Below are 20,295 nucleotides of genomic sequence, written 5' to 3' on the forward strand. Positions count from 1 at the left end.
CCCAGACCTGAATCCAATTGAGCACATATGGGACATCATGTCTCGCTCCATCCACCAATGCCACGTTGCACCACAGACTGTCCAGGAGTTGGCGGATGCTTTAGTCCAGGTCTGGGAGGAGATCCCTCAGGAGGTCATACAGGCACGTGGAGGCCACACACACTACTGAGCCTCATTTTGACTTGTTTTAAGGACATTACATCAAAGTTGGATCAGCTTGTAGTGTGGTTTTCCACTTTTAATTTTGAGGGTGACTCCAAATCCAGACCTCCATGGGTTGATACATTTGATTTCCATTGATAATTTTTGTGTGATTTTGTTGTCAGCGCATTCAACTATGTAAAGAAAAAAGTATTTAATAAGATTATTTCATTTATTCAGATCTAGGATGTGTTATTTTAGTGTTCCCTTTATTTTTTTGAGCAGTGGGGAGAACAAGTATTTGATACACTGCCGATTTTGCAGGTTTTCCTACTTACAAAGCATGTAGAGGTCTGTAATTGTTATCATAGGTACACTTCAACTGTGAGAGACGGAATCTAAAACAAATATCCAGAAAATCACATTGTATAATTTTTAAGTAATTAATTTGCATTTTATTGCATGACATAAGTATTTGATCACCTACCAACCAGTAAGAATTCCGTCTCTCACAGACCTGTTAGTTTTTCTTTATGAAGCCCTCCTGTTCTCCACTCATTAACTGTATTAACTGCACCTGTTTGAACTCGTTACCTGTATAAAAGACACCTGTCCACACACTCAATCAAACAGACTCCAACCTCTCCTCAATGGCCAAGACCAGAGAGCTGTGTAAGGACATCAGGGATAAAATTGTAGACCTGCACAAGGCTGGGATGGGCTACAGGACAATAGGCAAGCAGCTTGGTGAGAAGGCAACAACTGTTGGCGCAATTATTAGAAAATGGAAGAAGTTCAAGATGACGGTCAATCACCCTCGGTCTGGGGCTCCATGCAAGATCTCACCTCGTGGGGCATCAATGATCATGAGGAAGGTGAGAGATCAGCCCAGAACTACACGGCAGGACCTGGTCAATGACCTGAAGAGAGCTGGGACCACAGTCTCAAAGAAAACCATTAGTAACACACTACGCCGTCATGGATTAAAATCCTGCAGTGCACGCAAGGTCACCCTGCTCAAGCCAGCGCATTTCCAGGCCCGTCTGAAGTTTGCCAATGACCATCTGGATGATCCAGAGGAGGAATGGGAGAAGGTCATGTGGTCTGATGAGACAAAAATAGAGCTTTTTGGTCTAAACTCCACTCGCCGTGTTTGGAGGAAGAAGAAGGATGAGTACAACCCCAAGAACACCATCCCAACCGTGAAGCATGGAGGTGGAAACATCATTCTTTGGGGATGCTTTTCTGCAAAGGGGACAGGACGACTGCACCGTATTGAGGGGAGGATGGATGGGGCCATGTATCGCGAGATCTTGGCAAACAACCTCCTTCCCTCAGTAAGAGCATTGAAGATGGGTCGTGGCTGGGTCTTCCAGCATGACAACGACCCGAAACACACAGCCAGGGCAACTAAGGAGTGGCTCCGTAAGAAGCATCTCAAGGTCCTGGCCTAGCCAATCTCCAGACCTGAACCCAATAGAACATCTTTGGAGGGAGCTGAAAGTCCGTATTGCCCAGCGACAACCCCGAAACCTGAAGGATCTGGAGAAGGTCTGTATGGAGGAGTGGGCCAAAATCCCTGCTGCAGTATGTGCAAACCTGGTCAAGACCTACAGGAAACGTATGATCTCTGTAATTGCAAACAAATGTTTCTGTACCAAATATTAAGTTCTGCTTTTCTGATGTATCAAATACTTATGTCATGCAATAAAATGCTAATTAAGTACTTAAAAATCATGTATATATATATTTTATGTATATATATATATATAATGTGATTTTCTGGATTTTTTTTTTAGATTCCGTCTCTCACAGTTGAAGTGTACATATGATAAAAAATTACAGACCTCTACATGCTTTGTAAGTAGGAAAACTTGCAAAATCGGCAGTGTATCAAATACTTGTTCTCCCCACTGTGTGTGTGTGTGTATATATATATATATATATATATATATATATATATATATATATATATATATATATATATATATATATATACTACCGTTCAAAAGTTTGGGGTCACTTAGAAATGTCCTTGTTTTCGAAAGAAAAGCAATTTTTTTGTCCATTAAAAGAACATCAAATTGATCAGAAATACAGTATAGACATTGTTAATGTTGTAAATGGCTATTGTAGCTGGGAACTGCTGATTTTTTATGCAATATCTACATACAGTGGCTTGCGAAAGTATTTACCCCTCTTGGAATTTTTCCTATTTTGTTGCTTTACAACCTGGAATTAAAATGGATTTTTATCATTTGATTTTACACAACATGCCTACCACTTTGAAGATGCAAAATATTTTTTTTTGTGAAACAAACAAGAAATTAGACAAAAAAACAGAAATCTTGAGCGTGCATAACTATTCACCCCCCCCAAAGTCAATACTTTGTAGAGCCACCTTTTTCAGCAATTACAGCTGCAAGTCTCTTGGGGTATGTCTCTATACGCTTGGCACATCTAGCCACTGGGATTTTTGCCCATTCTTCAAGGCAAAACTGCTCCAGCTCCTTCAAGTTGGATGGGTGGTCTAAGGCACTGCATCTCAGTGCTTGAGGCGTCACTACAGAACCCCCTGGTTCGATTCCAGGCTGTATCACAACCGGCTGTGATTGGTAGTCCGATAGGGCGGCGCACAATTGGCCCAGCTTCGTCCGGGTTTGGCCGGTGTAGGCCGTCATTGTAAATAAGAATTTGTTCTTAACTGACTTGCCTAGTTAAATAAAGGTAAAATAAAATAAGATAAAATTTAAAAAAGTTGGATTGGTTCCGCTGGTGTACAGCAATCTTTAAGTCATACCACAGATTCTCAATTGGATTGAGGTCTGGGCTTTGGCTGGGCCATTCCAAGACTTTTAAATATTTCCCCTTAAACCACTCAAGTGTTGCTTTAGCAGTATGCTTAGGGTCATTGTCCTGCTGGAAGGTGAACCTCGGTCCCAGTCTCAAATCTCTGGAAGACTGAAACAGGTTTCCCTCAAGAATTTCCCTGTATTTAGCGCCATCCATAATTCCTTCAATTCTGACTAGTTTCCCAGTCCCTGCCGATGAAAAACATCCCCACAGCATGATGCTGCCACCACCATGCTTCACTGTGGGGATGGTGTTCTCGGGGTGATGAGAGGTGTTGGGTTTGCGCCAGACATAGTGTTTTCCTTGATGGCCAAAAAGCTCAATTTTTGTCTCATCTGACCTTGGGGAGTCTCCCAAATGCCTTTTGGCCAACACCAAACATGTTTGCTTATTTTTTTCTTTACGCAATGGCTTTTTTTCGGACCACTCTTCCGTAAAGCCCAGCTCTGTGGAGTGTACGGCTTAAAGTGGTCCTATGGACAGATACTCCAATCTCCGCTGTGGAGCTTTGCAGCTCCTTCAGGGTTATCTTTGGTCTCTTTGTTGCCTCTCTGATTAATGCCCTCCTTGCCTGGTCCGTGAGTTTTGGTGGGCGGCCCTCTCTTGGCAGGTTTGTTGTGGTGCCATATTCTTTCAATTTTTTAATAATGGATTTAATGGGATGTTCAAAGTTTCAGATATTTTTTTATAACCCAACCCTGATCTGTACTTCTCCACAACTTTGTTCCTGACCTGTTTGGAGAGCTCCTTGGTCTTCATGGTGACGCTTGCTTGGTGGTGCCCCTTGCTTAGTGGTGTTGCAGACTCTGGGACCTTTCAGAACAGGTGTGTATACATACTGAGATCATGTGACAGATCATGTGACACTTAGATTGCACACAGGTGGAGTTTATTTAACTAATTATGTGACTTCTGAAGGTAATTGGTGTCACGATCGTCAAAAGGATTGGACCAATGCGCAGCGTGGAATGCGAACATACTTTATTATATATTCACCACACGAACAAAAACAACAAAACGATACGTGAAGTCCTTGGTAACAAACACAAACCAACACGGAACAAGATCCCACAATACACTGTGCCAAACAGACTGCCTAAGTATGGTTCCCAATCAGAGACAACAAGCAACAGCTGATTCTCGTTGCCTCTGATTGAGAACCACCCCGGCCAACATAGATACACATGAACTAGATCCTAACATAGAAACACAAACACATAGAATCTACACACCCTGGCTCAACATATAAGAGTCCCAGAGCCAGGGCGTGACAGTACCCCCCCCCCCCCAAAGGCGCGGACTGCGACCGCGCCAAACATAAACCGAACAGGGGAGGGCCGGGTGGGCATTCCTCCTCGGAGGCGGATCCGGCTCCGGGCGTGACCACCACCCTCTAATAACCCCCCCATAGTGCCCCTGGTCTGGTCTGGCCCCGCTGGCTGGAGCTGGACTGGACATCGGTGGAGTGGATTGTGCCTGACCAGGCACCGGTGAACCGGGCACAGGCTGAGCCGGACTGACGACACGCACCCCAGGCTTGGTGCGGGAAGCAGGAATGGGCCGGACCGGGCTGACGACGCGCACCCCTGGCTTGGTGCGGGGAGCAGGAACGGGCCGGACCGGGCTGACGATGCGCACCACAGGCTTGGTGCGGGGAGCAGGAATGGGCCGGACCGGGCTGACGACGCGCACCCCTGGCTTGGTGCGGGGAGCAGGAACGGGCCGGACCGGGCTGACGATGCGCACCACAGGCTTGGTGCGGGGAGCAGGAATGGGCCGGACCGGGCTGACGACGCGCACCCCTGCCTTGGTGCGGGGAGCAGGAACAGCCCGGGCCGGGCTGGCGACGCGCACCATAGGCTTGGTGCGGGGAGCAGGAACAGGCCGGGCCGGGCTGGCAACGTGCACCATAGGCTTGGTGCGGGGAGCAGGAACGGGCCGGGCCGGGCTGACGATGCGCACCACAGGCTTGGTGCGGGGAGCAGGACCGGGCTGACGACGCGCACCCCTGGCTTGGTGCGGGGAGCAGGAACGGGCCAGACCGGGCTGACGATGCGCACCACAGGCTTGGTGCGGGGAGCAGGAATGGGCCGGACCGGGCTGACGACGCGCACCACAGGCTTGGTGCGGGGAGAAGGAATGGGCCGGACCGGGCTGACGACGCGCACCCCTGGCTTGGTGCGGGAAGCAGGAATGGGCCGGACCGGGCTGACGACGCGCACCCCTGGCTTGGTGCGGGGAGCAGGAACGGGCCGGACCGGGCTGACGATGCGCACCACAGGCTTGGTGCGGGGAGCAGGAATGGGCCGGACCGGGCTGACGACGCGCACCCCTGGCTTGGTGCGGGGAGCAGGAACGGGCCGGACCGGGCTGACGATGCGCACCACAGGCTTGGTGCGGGGAGCAGGAATGGGCCGGACCGGGCTGACGACGCGCACCCCTGGCTTGGTGCGGGGAGCATGAACAGCCCGGGCCGGGCTGGCAACGTGCACCATAGGCTTGGTGCGGGGAGCAGGAACGGGCCGGGCCGGGCTGACGATGCGCACCACAGGCTTGGTGCGGGGAGCAGGAATGGGCAGGACCGGGCTGACGACGCGCACCCCTGGCTTGGTGCGGGGAGCAGGAACGGGCCGGACCGGGCTGACGATGCGCACCACAGGCTTGGTGCGGGGAGCAGGAATGGGCCGGACCGGGCTGACGACGCGCACCACAGGCTTGGTGCGGGGAGAAGGAATGGGCCGGACCGGGCTGACGACGCGCACCCCTGGCTTGGTGCGGGGAGCAGGAACGGGCCGGGCCGGGCTGACGATGCGCACCACAGGCTTGGTGCGGGGAGCAGGAATGGGCCGGACCGGGCTGACGACGCGCACCCCTGGCTTGGTGCGGGGAGCAGGAACGGGCCGGGCCGGGCTGACGATGCGCACCACAGGCTTGGTGCGGGGAGAAGGAATGGGCCGGACCGGGCTGACGACGCGCACCCCTGGCTTGGTGCGGGGAGCAGGAACGGGCCGGGCCGGGCTGACGATGCGCACCACAGGCTTGGTGCGGGGAGCAGGAACGGGCCGGGCCGGGCTGGCGACGCGCACCATAGGCTTGGTGCGGGGAACAGGCCGGGCCGGGCTGGCGACGCGCACCATTGGCTTGGTGCGAGGAGCAGGAACAGGCCAGGCCGGGCTGGCGACGCGCACCATTGGCTTGGTGCGAGGGGCAGGGACAGGCCGGGTCGGGCTGGCGACGCGCACCATAGGCTTGGTGCGAGGGACAGGGACAGGCCGGACCGGGCTGGCGACGCGCATCACAGGCTTGGTGCGAGGGACAGGAACAGGCCGGACCGCACTGGGAACACACACCACTGGCCTTATACGGGGATCAGGAACGGGCCGGACCGGACTGGCAACACACTTCAGTACCTCTCGCCGTGCCTCTACACTTTCCCCCCCTCTAATCACCAATGGCTCCCGTAACCCGGTGGCCTTCTCTCCTCGTCCACAAACTCGCCCCTTATCTGCCTCCAGCAGCCCCGTCGTCCATGCCATGTGCCCCCCCCTAAACATTTCTTGGGGTTGCCTCTCGCCTGTCCGACGCCGACACTGTTGGTGCCGTATCTCCTCTCTCGCCAAGGCTTTAACCTTTGCCCATGGTCCTCTGCCCTCGAACATGTCCTCCCAGGACCACCATTGGCCCACCGCCAACTTCTCCATCTCCTTACCCGGCGTTAGCTCCGAAACACGCTGCTTGGTCCAGTATTGGTGGGATCTTCTGTCACGATCGTCAAAAGGATTGGACCAATGCGCACCGTGGAATGCGAACATACTTTATTATATATTCACCACACGAACAAAAACAACAAAACGATACGTGAAGTCCTTGGTAACAAACACAAACCAACACGGAACAAGATCCCACAATACACTGTGCCAAACAGGCTGCCTAAGTATGGTTCCCAATCAGAGACAACAAGCAACAGCTGATTCTCGTTGCCTCTGATTGAGAACCACCCCGGCCAACATAGATACACATGAACTAGATCCTAACATAGAAACACAAACACATAGAATCTACACACCCTGGCTCAACATATGAGTCCCAGAGCCAGGGTGTGACAATTGGTTGCACCAGATCTTTTTAGGGTCTTCATAGCAAAGGGGGTGAATACATATGCACGCACCACTTTTCCGTTATTTATATTTTAGAATTTTTTGAAAAAAGTAATTTTTTTCATTTCACTTCACCAATTTGGACAATTTTGTGTATGTTCATTACATGAAATGCAAAAAAAATCCATTTAAATTACAGATTGCAATGCAACAAAATAGGAAAAACGCCAAGGGGGATGAATACTTTTGCAAGCCACTGTAGGCGTACATAGGCCCATTATCAGCAACCATCAGTCCTGTGTTCCAATGACACGTTGTGTTTGCTAATCCAAGTTTATCATTTTTAAAGGCTAATTGATCATTAGAAAACCCTTTTGTAATTTTTTTTGCATAGCTGAAAACTGGCCTTCTTGAGACTAGTTAAGTATCTGGAGCATCAGCAATTGTGGGTTCGATTACAGGCTCAAAATGGCTATAAACTAATAACTTTCTTCTGAAACTCGTCAGTCTATTCTTGTTTTGAGAAATGAAGGCTATTCCATGCGAGAAATTGCCAAGAAACTGAAGATCTCGTACCACGCTGTGTACTACTCCCTTCACAGAACAGCGCAAACTGGCTCTAACCAGAATACATTTCTAAGTGACCCCAAACTTTTGAACGGTAGTGTGTGTGTATACATACAGTGGGGAGAACAAGTATTTGATACACTGCCGATTTTGCAGGTTTTCCTACTTACAAAGCATGTAGAGGTCTGTCATTTTTATCATAGGTACACTTCAACTGTGAGAGACAGAATCTAAAACAAAAATCCAGAAAATCACATTGTATGATTTTTAAGTAATTAATTTGCATTTTATTGCATGACATAAGTATTCGATACATCAGAAAAGCAGAACTTAATATTTGGTACAGAAACCTTTGTTTGCAATTACAGAGATCATACGTTTCCTGTAGGTCTTGACCAGGTTTGCACACACTGCAGCAGGGATTTTGGCCCACTCCTCCATACAGACCTTCTCCAGATCCTTCAGGTTTCGGGGCTTTGACTGGGCAATAAGGACTTTCAGCTCCCTCCAAAGATTTTCTATTGGGTTCAGGTCTGGAGACTGGCTAGGTCACTCCAGGACTTGAGATGCTTCTTACGGAGCCACTCCTTAGTTGCCCTGGCTGTGTGTTTCGGGTCGTTGTCATGCTGGAAGACCCAGCCACGACCCATCTTCAATGCTCTTACTCAGGGAAGGAGGTTGTTGGCCAAGATCTCACGATACATGGCCCCATCCATCCTCCCCTCAATACGGTGCAGTCGTCCTGTCATCTTTGCAGAAAAGAATCCCCAAAGAATGATGTTTCCACCTCCATGCTTCACGGTTGGGATGGTGTTCTTGGGGTTGTACTCATCCTTCTTCTTCCTCCAAACACGGCGAGTGGAGTTTAGACCAAAAAGCTATATTTTTGTCTCATCAGACCACATTACCTTCTCCCATTCCTCCTCTGGATCATCCAGATGGTCATTGGCAAACTTCAGACAGGCCTGGACATGCGCTGGCTTGAGCAGGGGGACCTTGCGTGTGCTGCAGGATTTTAATCCATGACGGCGTAGTGTGTTACTAATGGTTTTCTTTGAGACTGTGGTCCCAGCTCTCTTCAGGTCATTGACCAGGTCCTGCCGTGTAGTTCTGGGCTGATCCCTCACCTTCCTCATGATCATTGATGCCCCACGAGGTGAGATCTTGCATGGAGCCCCAGACCGAGGGTGATTGACCGTCATCTTGAACTTCTTCCATTTTCTAATAATTGCGGCAACAGTTGTTGCCTTCTCACCAAGCTGCTTGCCTATTGTCCTGTAGCCCATACCAGCCTTGTGCAGGTCTACAATTGTATCCCTGATGTCCTTACACAGCTCTCTGGTCTTGGCCATTGTGGAGAGGTTGGAGTCTGTTTGATTGAGTGTGTGGACAGGTGTCTTTTATACAGGTAACGAGTTCAAACAGGTGCAGTTAATACAGGTAATGAGTGGAGAACAGGAGGGCTTCTTAAAGAAAAACTAACAGGTCTGTTAGAGCCGGAATTCTTACTGGTTGGTAGGTGATCAAATACTTATGTCATGCAATAAAATGCAAATTAATTACTTAAAAATCATACAATGTGATTTTCTGGATGTTTGTTTTAGATTCTGTCTTTCACAGTTGAAGTGTACCTATGATAAAAATTACAGACCTCTACATGCTTTGTAAGTAGGAAAACCTGCAAAATCGGCAGTGTATCAAATACTTGTTAATACTTGTTTAAGTGGGAGAACTTGCACAATTGGTGGCTGACTAAATACTTTTTTTCCCCACTGTAGGTATGTGTTTGGGTAAAAATAACATTTTTATTTCATTCTATAAACTACTGACAACATTTCTCCCAAATTCCAAATAAAAATATTGTAATTTAGAGCATTTATTTGCAGAAAATGACAACTAGTCAAAATAACAAAAAATATGCAGTGTTGTCAGACCTCGAATAATGCAAAGAAAATAAGTTAATGTTCATTTTTAAACAACACAATACTAAAGTTTTAACTGAGGAATATTTGGTGGAATAACCCTGATTTTCAATCACAGCTTTCATGCGTCTTGGCATGCTCTCCACCAGTCTTTCACATTGATGTTGGGTGACTTTATGCCACTCCTGGCGCAAAGATTCAAGCAGCTCGGCTTTGTTTGATGGCTTGTGACGATCCATCTTCCTCTTGATCACATTCCAGAAGATTTCAATGGTGTTCAGGTCTGGAGATTGGGATAGCCATGACAGGGTCTTGATCTGGTGGTCCTCCATCCACACCTTGATTGACCTGGCTGTGTGGCATGGCATATTGTCCTGCTGGAAAAACCAATCCTCAGAGTTGGGGAACAATGTCAGAGCAAAAGGAAGCAAGTTTTCTTCCAGGACAACCTTGTACGTGGCTTGATTCATGCGTCCTTCACAAAGACACATCTGCCAGATTCCAGCCTTGCTGAAGCACCCCCAGATCATCACGATCCTCCACCACATTTCACAGTGGGTGCGAGACACTGTGGCTTGTAGGCCTCTCCAGGTCTCCGTCTAACCATTAGACGAACAGGTGTTGGGCAAAGCTGAAAATTGGACTCATCAGAGAAGATGACCTTACTCCAGTCCTCTACGGTCCAATCCTTATGGTCTTTTGCAAACCTCAGCCTGGCTCTTCTTTGCTTCTCATTGATGAAGGGCTTTTTTCTAGCTTTGCACGACTTCAGCCCCTAGGAGCCTGTTTCGAACCGTCCTCGCCGTGCACTTCACCCCAGCTGCCGTTTGCCATTCTTTTTGTAGGTCACTTGATGTCATCCTACGGTTGTTGAGTGACATTCGAATGAGTTGGCGGTCATCCCGGTCAGTAGAGAGTCGTTTTCGCCCTCTGCCGGTCTGTAGCTTTGTTGTCCCCAATGTCTGCTGCTTGACCTTGTTCTTATGAACCGCCGTCTTTTAAATTTTAAGGATGGAAGCAACCTGACGCTCACTGTATCCCTCTGCCAGTAAAGCCAGAATTGAACCCTTCTTTTCCTCTCTCAAAACGTTATTTTTCAACTCTTTTGGCATGGTCAATAGTTATTTTTTGATTAATATTACTTTTGAGGTACTATTAGCACTGTTTTTGCCATCCAGCTGGTCCTATTGCAAGAGGGTAGTGATGACCACAGCAGTGGTTTTTATACTTTTCCTCGTTAAATAAGATTTGGTTCAGGTGATCACCTAATCAGTACCTAATTCAGTAGAATGAGGTGTGCCTGCGTTGGAATTCAACAGACACTGGAATGGAATGGCTGTCATACACGTAGAGATGCTGATTTAAGAAAAATTTGCAGTGGTCTCTTGCAATAAAATGCTAATTAATTACTTAAAAATCATACAATGTGATTTTCTGGATTTTTGTTTTAGATTCTGTCTCTCACAGTTGAAGTGTACCTATAATAAAAAATTACAGACCTCTACATGCTTTGTAAGTAGGAAAACCTGCAAATTCAGCAGTGTATTAAATACTTATTCTCCCCACTGTGTATATATACAGTTGAAGTTGGAAGTTTACATACACCTTAGCCAAATACATTTAAACTCAAATTCCGGACATTTAATCCTAGTAAAAATGCCCTGTCTTAGGTCAGTTAGGATCACCACTTTATTTTAAGAATGTGAAATGTCAGAATAATATAATTATTTATTTCAGCTTTTATTTCTTTCATCACATTCCCAGTGGGTCAGAAGTTTACATACACTCAATTAGTATTTGGTAGCATTGCCTTTAAATTGTTTAACTTGGGTCAAACGTTTCGGGTAGCCTTCCACAAGCTTCCCACAATAAGTTGGGTGAATTTTGGCTCATTCCTCCTGACAGAGCTGGTGTAACTGAGTCAGCTTTGTAGGCCTCCTTGCTCGCACACGCTTTTTCAGTTCTGCCCACACATTTTCTATAGGATTGAAGTCAGGGCTTTGTGATGGCCACTCCAATACCTTGACTTTGTTGTCCTTAAGCCATTTTGCCAAAACTTTGGAAGTATGCTTGGAGTCATTGTCCATTTGGAAGACCCATTTGCGACCAAGCTTTAACTTCCTGACGTATGTCTTGATATGTTGCTTCAATATATCCACATACATTTCCTTCTTCATGATGCCATTTATTTTGTGAAGTACACCAGTCCCTCCTGCAGCAAAGCACCCCCACAGCATGATGCTGCCACCCCCGTGCTTAACGGTTGGGATGGTGTTCTTCTGCTTGCAAGCCGCCCCCCTTTTTCCTCCAAACATAACGATGGTCATTATGGCCAAACAGTTATATTTTTGTTTCATCAGACCAGAGGACATTTCTCCAAAAAGTACGATCTTTGTCCCCATGTGCAGTTGCAAACCGTAGTCTGGCTTTTTATGGCGGTTTTGGAGCAGTGGCTTCTTCCTTGCTGAGTGGCCTTTCAGGTTATGTCGAAATAGGACTTGTTTTACTGTGGATATAGATACTTTTGTACCTGTTTCCTTCAGCATCTTCACAAGGTCCTTTGCTGTTGTGCTGGGATTGATTTCCACTTTTCGCACCAAAGTACGTTCATCTCTAGGAGACAACGCATCTCCTTCCTGAGTGGTATGATAGCTGCGTGGTCCCATGGTGTTTATACTTGCGTACTATTGTTTGTACAGATGAACGTGGTACCTTCAGGCGTTTGGAAATTGCTCCCAAGGATGAACCAGACTTGTGGAGGTCTACAATTTCTTTTCTGAGGTCTTGGCTGATTTCTTTAGATTTTCCCATGATGTCAAGCAAAGATGCACTGAGTTTGAAGGTAAGCCTTTTTTTTTTTTTTTTTTTTTTTTTACATTTACAGGTACACCTCCAATTCACTCAAATGATGTCAATTAGCCTATCAGAAGCTTCTAAAACCTTGACATCATTTTCTGGAATTTTCCAAGCTGTTTAAAGGCACAGTCAACTTAGTGTATGTAAACTTCTGACCCACTGGAAAAATCACTTGTGTCATGCACAAAGTAGATGTCCTAACCGACTTGCCAAAACTATAGTTTGTTAACAAGAAATTTGTGGAGTGGTTGAAAAACAAGTTTTAATGACTCCAACCTAAGTGTATGTAAACTTCCAACTTCAACTGTATATACTATGTATTTAAAAAAGGTATTATTATTATTGTGTACTTTTTGACATTTTACTGCGTTGTTAGGAGCTAGTAACGTAAGCATTTCGCTGCACCCCCTGCATCTGCTAAACTGTGTACGCGACCAATAAACTTTGATTTGATCATCTTCAAGCATGAATTAGTAAAATACTGACCTTTCACTCAACACAAGATTTAAGTGTGTGTTCAGTAAAGTGACTCTGACACACTTATCTCAGAGTTACAACAGTCAACTGTTCCTAGTTGTTGGACGTGCTACTCCTTATTCCTTTGTTACATGAGACAAAATGGGCTCCTGTAATAAAATGCAATCTAATGGCATCATCTCCTAATTAATTCCTACTCAGCATATCATAATGGAAGGGGTTGGTCCATTCTGGTGATGTAGAGTGCCATTCAGGGGTGATGTGGAACACATCTCTGGGAAAGATCAGGTGAACTCTCCATCACCTGACACTTGATCCAGTGAGGAAGAGGGGGAGAGAGCGAGATGAAACGTGAGAGAGTTGGAAAGAGCGAGAGAGGGACAGAGAGAAAGAGGAGGGCGAGAGAGATAAATAGAGAGAGATGGAAAGAGAAAGAAGAGAGTCCTATGCAACCGCAGTGGATGGATGAAGATCTATAACCCACCAGCTTGTGTACTGTGCGCTCTCTGGTATGTTCTGATGAGGACATCATGGTAGGTTAGGTTGTTGTATGACAGTGTTTTTAGGGCTGGCCCTGCTGCCCCGAACACAAAGCAGACAGGACCAAGGCCAGACCGCCGGTTGTTTGGTTTTGCTCCGCAGCCAAAACAGGGGAGTGTGTCAGAGCGCGTCGGACCGTAACGCAGCAGATCTGAAAGGAACCCGACACACGCACACACACACACAGGTCACCCTGATATGCGACTCTACTTGAGGTTGGGTAAAAGATGAGTTCGTGGTCTCACTAAGCATTAAACATGCATTGAGACCTCTTCTTCACAGGGTTGACTATGTTTGGTGCCTAACAAAGACCAAATGGCAGGAAAGTGCAGCTACAGTGTAGCATGGTTTTCCACTGCACTAGCCAGGTTAAATCCATTCCTTACTGCGGAATACTTGTCTGTAGGTATATGCGTTCGTTTTGCACATATTTCATACAGTGGTCATTTGGGCTCTTATCCATAGGCAGACATACATCCTGTTGTATCCATTAATGAACCTGATAGAATCATCATTATGATCATCCACTGAAGGAGCTCCTCCTCCATCCACTTCTCCCCAGCTAGCACCGTGTCAGCCTTATTAGATGAGGAGTCTAAATCTGGCCCTCCATCTCAGTTATCACAGACAGGCCAGGCCTGCTGGTTATTACATGTCTCAGTCCCACTCTCACCCATAGAGGCCAAGTGATTAGTAGACCAGAGCAGGGTAATGAGCTTTAGCAGTTTGATACAATTATAACATCCAGAGTCGACTGGAGACGAGCCTCGTTACCCTCTCTATTAACCAGGTTATCAGTACAGCTTCTTGATAGGCTTTATAGGGTTGTGGAGGGTGATAAGATTAGAAGATGCTAGTTGGTGTCAGAAGTGGGATCCTTTTAGGAAGGCGTTAGGGTTGTGAGGAGTAATATGGGGGTTGTAAGTGGTATAGGGTGGTGGAAAGATGATCGTTTTAGGAAGGTGTTAGGGTTGTCAAGGGTGATATGGGGGGTTGTAAGTGGTATAGGGTGGTGGGAAGATGATCATTTTAGGAAGGCGTTAGGGTTGTGAAGGGTGATAGTGTGGTAGAAGTGTGAGAGGATAAGGAAGGGTTCTAAAGTTGAAGCAAATAGTGGGTCTAGATTTGTGGAAGGGCAGTAGAAGGTCATGACTGTTTTTGGTGTCAGAAGTGGGATCCTTGCTGTCGGAGCATGGGGTTATGGGAAGGGATTTGGGGTTCTAAGGTGATATGATTTTTCGCTAACAGTACGTGGTTGTTTATGGGGTTGGGTCGACTGTTTCTTGGCAAGTTTCGTGTGTTTCATGCTATACGGCATGAGCAGAGCCTTGACCAATAACAGGCGAGGTCAGAGGGCCCAGGGCAAGTCCCGCTCTCAGGGTCACAGAGGTTCCCTTGGTTTCCTGATAAAACTCAAAAATCGCCTCTAATCTCCCTCGCTCCTATTGGCATCCTACGCAGTGGGCATAAATTCCCCTTCCCTCCATCCCCCTCTCCAACACCAACAGTCATAGAGGAAGAAGAACCAAAAAGAGGCTTAGGGGGTGAGCATGGCAGTGGGTGTGACAATGGGCGCGGTCAGCACGGCTGAATTTTAGAGAACATTTTAGACGCCCCAGTCTTGGTGTGTATTTTAAAATAATTGTAGCTTTTTATTTATTTTTGTATTTGTCCCCCTTTTTCGATCTTGTCTCATCGCTGCAACTCCCCAACTGTCTCGGAAGGCGAAAGTCGAGTCATGCGTCCTCCGAAACATGACTGCCAAACTGCACATCTTAACATCCGCCCGCTTAACCCGGAAGCCAGCCGCGCCAATGTCGTCACCTGACGACTGAGGTCAGCCTGCAGGCGCCTGGCCCGCCACATGTAGTCGCTAGAGCGCGATGAGCCACGTAAAGCCCACCTGCGAAAACCCTCCCCTAACCCGGACGACACTGGGCCAATTGTGCACCGCCCTATGGGGATCCCGATCACGGCCGGTTGTGATACAGCCCGGGTTCAAACCCGGGTCTGTAGTGACGCCTCTACCACTGCGAAGCAGTGCCTTATACCGCTGCGCCACTCGTGAGGCCCAATTTTAGAATTTTTAAGCCAATTTTCTGCAATTCTCAGAATTGCTCCATGGAGCCGAGATAATACATTTTTGCAGTTTTAAAGTAAATGTCCTGCAATTCTATGCATTTTGCCATGGCTAATGCTGTGTTCTTTTGCTCAAACTTAATAACAAAATAAATACTGTTAAATTGATTGTTTTTGGAGTTTTCAATTCCCCTGACTGTCTAGCTTTTATTTTGGTGATAGTTAGTTTTCAAAGATTATCTGCCCTGAACTCCAGATGAAAGCAAAGTTTGAAGGACACAATTATTATTTCAATAAAAAATCATTAATTCTAACCTTGTCAATGACTACATTTCCTATGCATTTTGCTTATATTTCCTATTCAAACTCATTTCATGTATGTTTTCATGGAAAACAAGGACATTTCTAATTGACTCCAAACTTTGGAACGGTAGTGTAGGTCCATTATCTTTTTACATATATCAGTTCTTTTTTAATGTATTTTTTACAGTTTGTACTTAAGCATCGTCACGTCCCATTTCCAAACCCCATCGACAGGAGGGGAGAGAGAAAGGCATAAAAACTTCGGGGCGAGTTGTTTTATTCTGTATTGCCCTCTATTTCACCTTAATGACGGACCTCATTTGGAGGCTGATCGTTGGCTCTGGCCGCCTGATATTTGTATTTTACATACCTGAGCAGAATTGAATGTTTCCAGCACCATAAAGGAGGGAGGAGGAGGAGAGAAGAAGTGGTGATGTGTGTTCTATTTTTTGTTGCAGTGATCTTAATAACCAGCCTGGTTGTTGGCTGACTGTTCTGTTCACCTTTGTGTTATTTATGAGTCGGGGGGGGGGGGGGGTTGCTTATTTACTGCCTTTTTCGTTGGAGGCCACCTCTTTGGGCCGAATCAGCCATTTAAATATCCTGTTTGTGGATAGGCCAGCGAAAGAGCCTTTATTATCAGTGCTGTGCTGTTATCATTGGGCTGACTGAAACAGGCAAGCCTCCAGACTGGGCTATTGAAATGTGCAGGCAGTATGTACAGACAGATGCAGGGTTCTCAATAAGGCCATATCGGCTGGCTTACAGGGCTAGTGTCCCCCCTCCACCACCACCCAATTCAAGCCCTATAAATATACTGCTATTAATCAGCTACCCACAGCAACAACTGACCATGGCTGTGAAAGCAAGGACCTGGCTGGTCATCTCTCACACACACACCCTATCTGTCTCTCTCTCGCTCTCTCTCTCTGTCTGTTTCTCTGGGTCTGTCTCACATTCTTTCTCTCATCCATTCTCTCTTCCCCCTCTTTCTCTCATCCATTCTCTCTTCCCCCTCTTTCTCTACCTCTATTCCTTCTCTTCTCTCTGTCTTTTACTTAGTCACTCTCCCACTTCTTCCCTAAAGGGGTTGAGCAGGTTCCAGACCTGTATTTCAAGGGAGAGAGAAAAATAAAAGAATCCCCCTGACTTAGCTCATGTTTGGCAGTGCCTTTACCAGTTTACTTTGCGACCTGATGTATGGACCGGCGAACAAAGATGTCTTTGTGTAGAGACCTCAAACCTGTAAAGTTCACCGTCATGTAGGGACTTATGCTATCTGAATCATTTCAGGGCCATTTGTTGGAACTGTTTGGATGGTAATGTAGAATGAGGGGAAAGTGTGGTAAAGTCGGGGGTAATTTTGTCTTCATTTCAGTTATATTGCGGCGGTAATTTATAAACCAAATAGTGTCGAATAAATGTGTTTTCTTGCGCAGATTTATCAGAGAACCGCCTCACTATTCTTGACACGTCAAATGAACCTTGATCTTTGTTTTCTTTTTAAATGTTACAGGCTGAAATATAGGCCTTGCTCTCTGACGTCAAGGGACATTCACAGTGTGCTGTGGTGCTACTAAGAAATAAAATACAGTTTTTTTAAAAGATCTTTCCATTAGAACTACTGTGGAGAGGCTGAAACTGACATGTGGGGGGCTGCAATTAGTCAATTAATTATGCTACAATTGTATATGCGCAAGTGCTAGCATAAGCCTGTGTGTGTGTGTGCAGGTTTGTGTGTGTGTGTGTGGCGGCAGCACTAATAGTACTCTCTGTACACCTCCATTTGCATCTTTTTTGTTCCTAAGTGCTGTGCTCTCATTAAGCTGCCGTTCTAAGCAGCATGGCACCTGCTTTCAGAGAGAACCAACACCACCCGCTTGTTAGCGCTAACGACAGACAGCGCGCCTGGCAGCCCCAATCTCCGCCTATCCTGACTTGTCAAGCCAAGAGTCCCCACTCGCTGAAATTAGCTACATTTCACAAACAATTTCACAAACTCGTTACGCAGTTAGGTGTTTATTGGAAGATCGCCGACTTTCCCCTGAGCGGTGTATAATACCCACCCGCTAGGGTAAGGAGAGAGGCAGCCCCCATAATAAACCACAATTACAGAAACTGGAGCCTCGAATCGGTTTATAATTCATTACCATACTCCTCTAGAGGAGGTTTATACATTGAGGTTTATACGTTTATAAGAGTTTCTGTTTCTTTTTACTTTGTCCATTGAACATACTTGGGCCCCTTCATTTGTGGTCTCCAAGCTTACTTGCTTAACCTCGACCCCATGTTACGACCTTTGACCCTTTTGCTTACCTCACCACCTATCCTCCGTCAGCACCAGTGTTATTGTTCTTGGGCTAGGCCTTGCTCTGTGATTTTACTTTAACGTCATCCACTAGTATTGACTCTTATTAATTCCGAGTAGGAGTCAAAGCCCATTTTGTTCCCCTGTGCTTATAATTTAGCTTGTTTCAATTTGTGCCTGGCCTCCCCTGACAAGCCAGGGCCGTGATGTATCGTACACCACTGTACGCCTTATCTGTTGATGTACAGTTTTAACCTTTTCAGAAGGTTGCCTCTCCCCTCTCTATGAACCGTTCCCCCCTCTCCTCTCCTCCCTCCCCAAGCGATGAATACATACAGTACAGGCAAGAGGAGCATAACCCCTTTTCCAAAGTCATCTAATATAAATGTTTAGGTTTTGTTTCCATAACATTTCCATAAAAAGAGTTGGTGCGGCCTGTGCCGTGGCTGGTTGGGATATGAGGGGGAAAGGAGGCCTGAGCCTGCCCTGTGCAGACAGTGTAGAGTGAATAGGCTGAGCTATGTGTGTGACTTTGCGGTGAACTTGCAGTTTGCATCTGTGGGCTTTCTCTGGGGCTTTTAGCTTTGGCCCGTTGGTTCGCTCACAGATACAGGGCCGTAAATCACACACTGTAAAACAGGGAATGCAGGACGGGGGTGCAGGAGCGTGTACTGCTTTTAGGGGCTGGTACAGGAAGAGGGAGTGTGTAGGCCTACATGTCTGTACGTGTATATGTCTATGTACATGTGTGTACGTGTATATGTCTATGTACATGTGTGTACGTGTCAGATGGTGGACCAGGAATACATCTTACATGCATTCCTTGAAAGTGTAAATTTAACTATAGAGTGATGACACCTGACTACCGCTGCAGGTTGTGCAGGGCTCTACGCTGACCTTTTTTTACAAGGAGCACGTGTGCGCCTAAGTTGAAAAATGTAGGCGCACATAAAGAAATGTAGGACCACAATGAAAATGTGAATTCCAGGTCGCACAGCAAAATATTTAGGCGCATGTGCGAGTAAAATGGTAACACTGTAGAGCCGTTGTGGTTATTTACGTCGCTAAGATGTCTTGTTGTCACACAGGTCAGAGGTCAACGAGACGATTATTTATAATCACACCTATACAGTATCACCAAGCACATAACTTATAGTCGCTACTATTCTTAGCATTAGTGTTCCTATCCTTCTATGGTGTTGGTTGGGGTCGTTACTTTTAATAGGCTGTGATTGATGATTGATCCCGGAACCTTCCAAGGTAATGAAGGTTTTATGAACTCTTGCCTTTGGGCTGAACTTCCTGGTTCTCTCTCTGCAGCCCCTTTGGGCAGCTTCCTGTCTGGCTCTTCAGAGACGTCTTCAGAGACCCCAAAACACCCTTTACTGTGAGGATAGAGTGTCAGGAACCAGACAGCCTTACTTCACTGTTCGCTCCCAATCTGTTTTTGTGCGCAAAGGGGGCTGCTCTCCCGAACCCGAAAGTTAAACTGTGACATGACTTTATGCATGGCAGCTAGAGTTCAAAGAATAGGTATGATCTGCACTACACAGAGGGGGCCACTGGCGGATCTTTGGGGTGTAATAAATAGCTTGGAAGAGGATTTATCACATGTCAGGGAGAAACAGTGAAATAACGCAATGCTTCTCCAGCAAAACTCCCATTTTAATTGCTTCTGAGCCTTTTCAATGGGGCTCAGGGTATATGATGTGGCCAATAAAACACAAAAGCTGTGAAGAGAGCTAGAGAGAAAGAGGTGAAAAGAGAAAAAAAATATATACTACATTTGAATATTGTCTGAACTTGACTATTCCTCGGCTGCTTGGCAAGTCGTCATTATTCATAGTGCTTTGGAACAGCGCTGTGTGCCTAGGCAAAGTATCTGCCTGTCTGTCGGCTTGGAGAGTGAAGCATGTGAAAAACAGCTGGGCGCTGCTGGACTAGCTTCGCTAGTTAGCCTAGCTATCACAGACGGATGCACTGTTTTAGTGGGGCAGTTCAATTAGCCTCTTAGATGAACTCTCTCTGGGCACTGTGCACTGTACAGAAGCCTTCTGATGACAGAGAGGTTTCTGGGGCTGGCTGGGCCTTTGTTGCTACTATGATTATTGCTATTTTTGTGCCATTGTAAGGTGATCCGGTTGTATATCAC

The 20,295-nt window shown here is 46.6% G+C and overlaps 1 protein-coding gene across 1 annotated transcript in view; it reads left to right on the forward strand.

The window, feature by feature from the left end:
* The window catches only part of cdin1 (CDAN1 interacting nuclease 1), a 54,481-nt gene that overhangs the window by 32,460 nt on the left and 1,726 nt on the right, over positions 1-20,295 (forward strand). The gene's annotated exons all lie outside the window — the stretch shown is intronic.

Source organism: Coregonus lavaretus (assembly GCF_964263955.1).
Source record: "Coregonus lavaretus genome assembly, chromosome: 18".
NCBI classification, from domain to species: Eukaryota; Metazoa; Chordata; class Actinopteri; order Salmoniformes; family Salmonidae; genus Coregonus; species Coregonus lavaretus.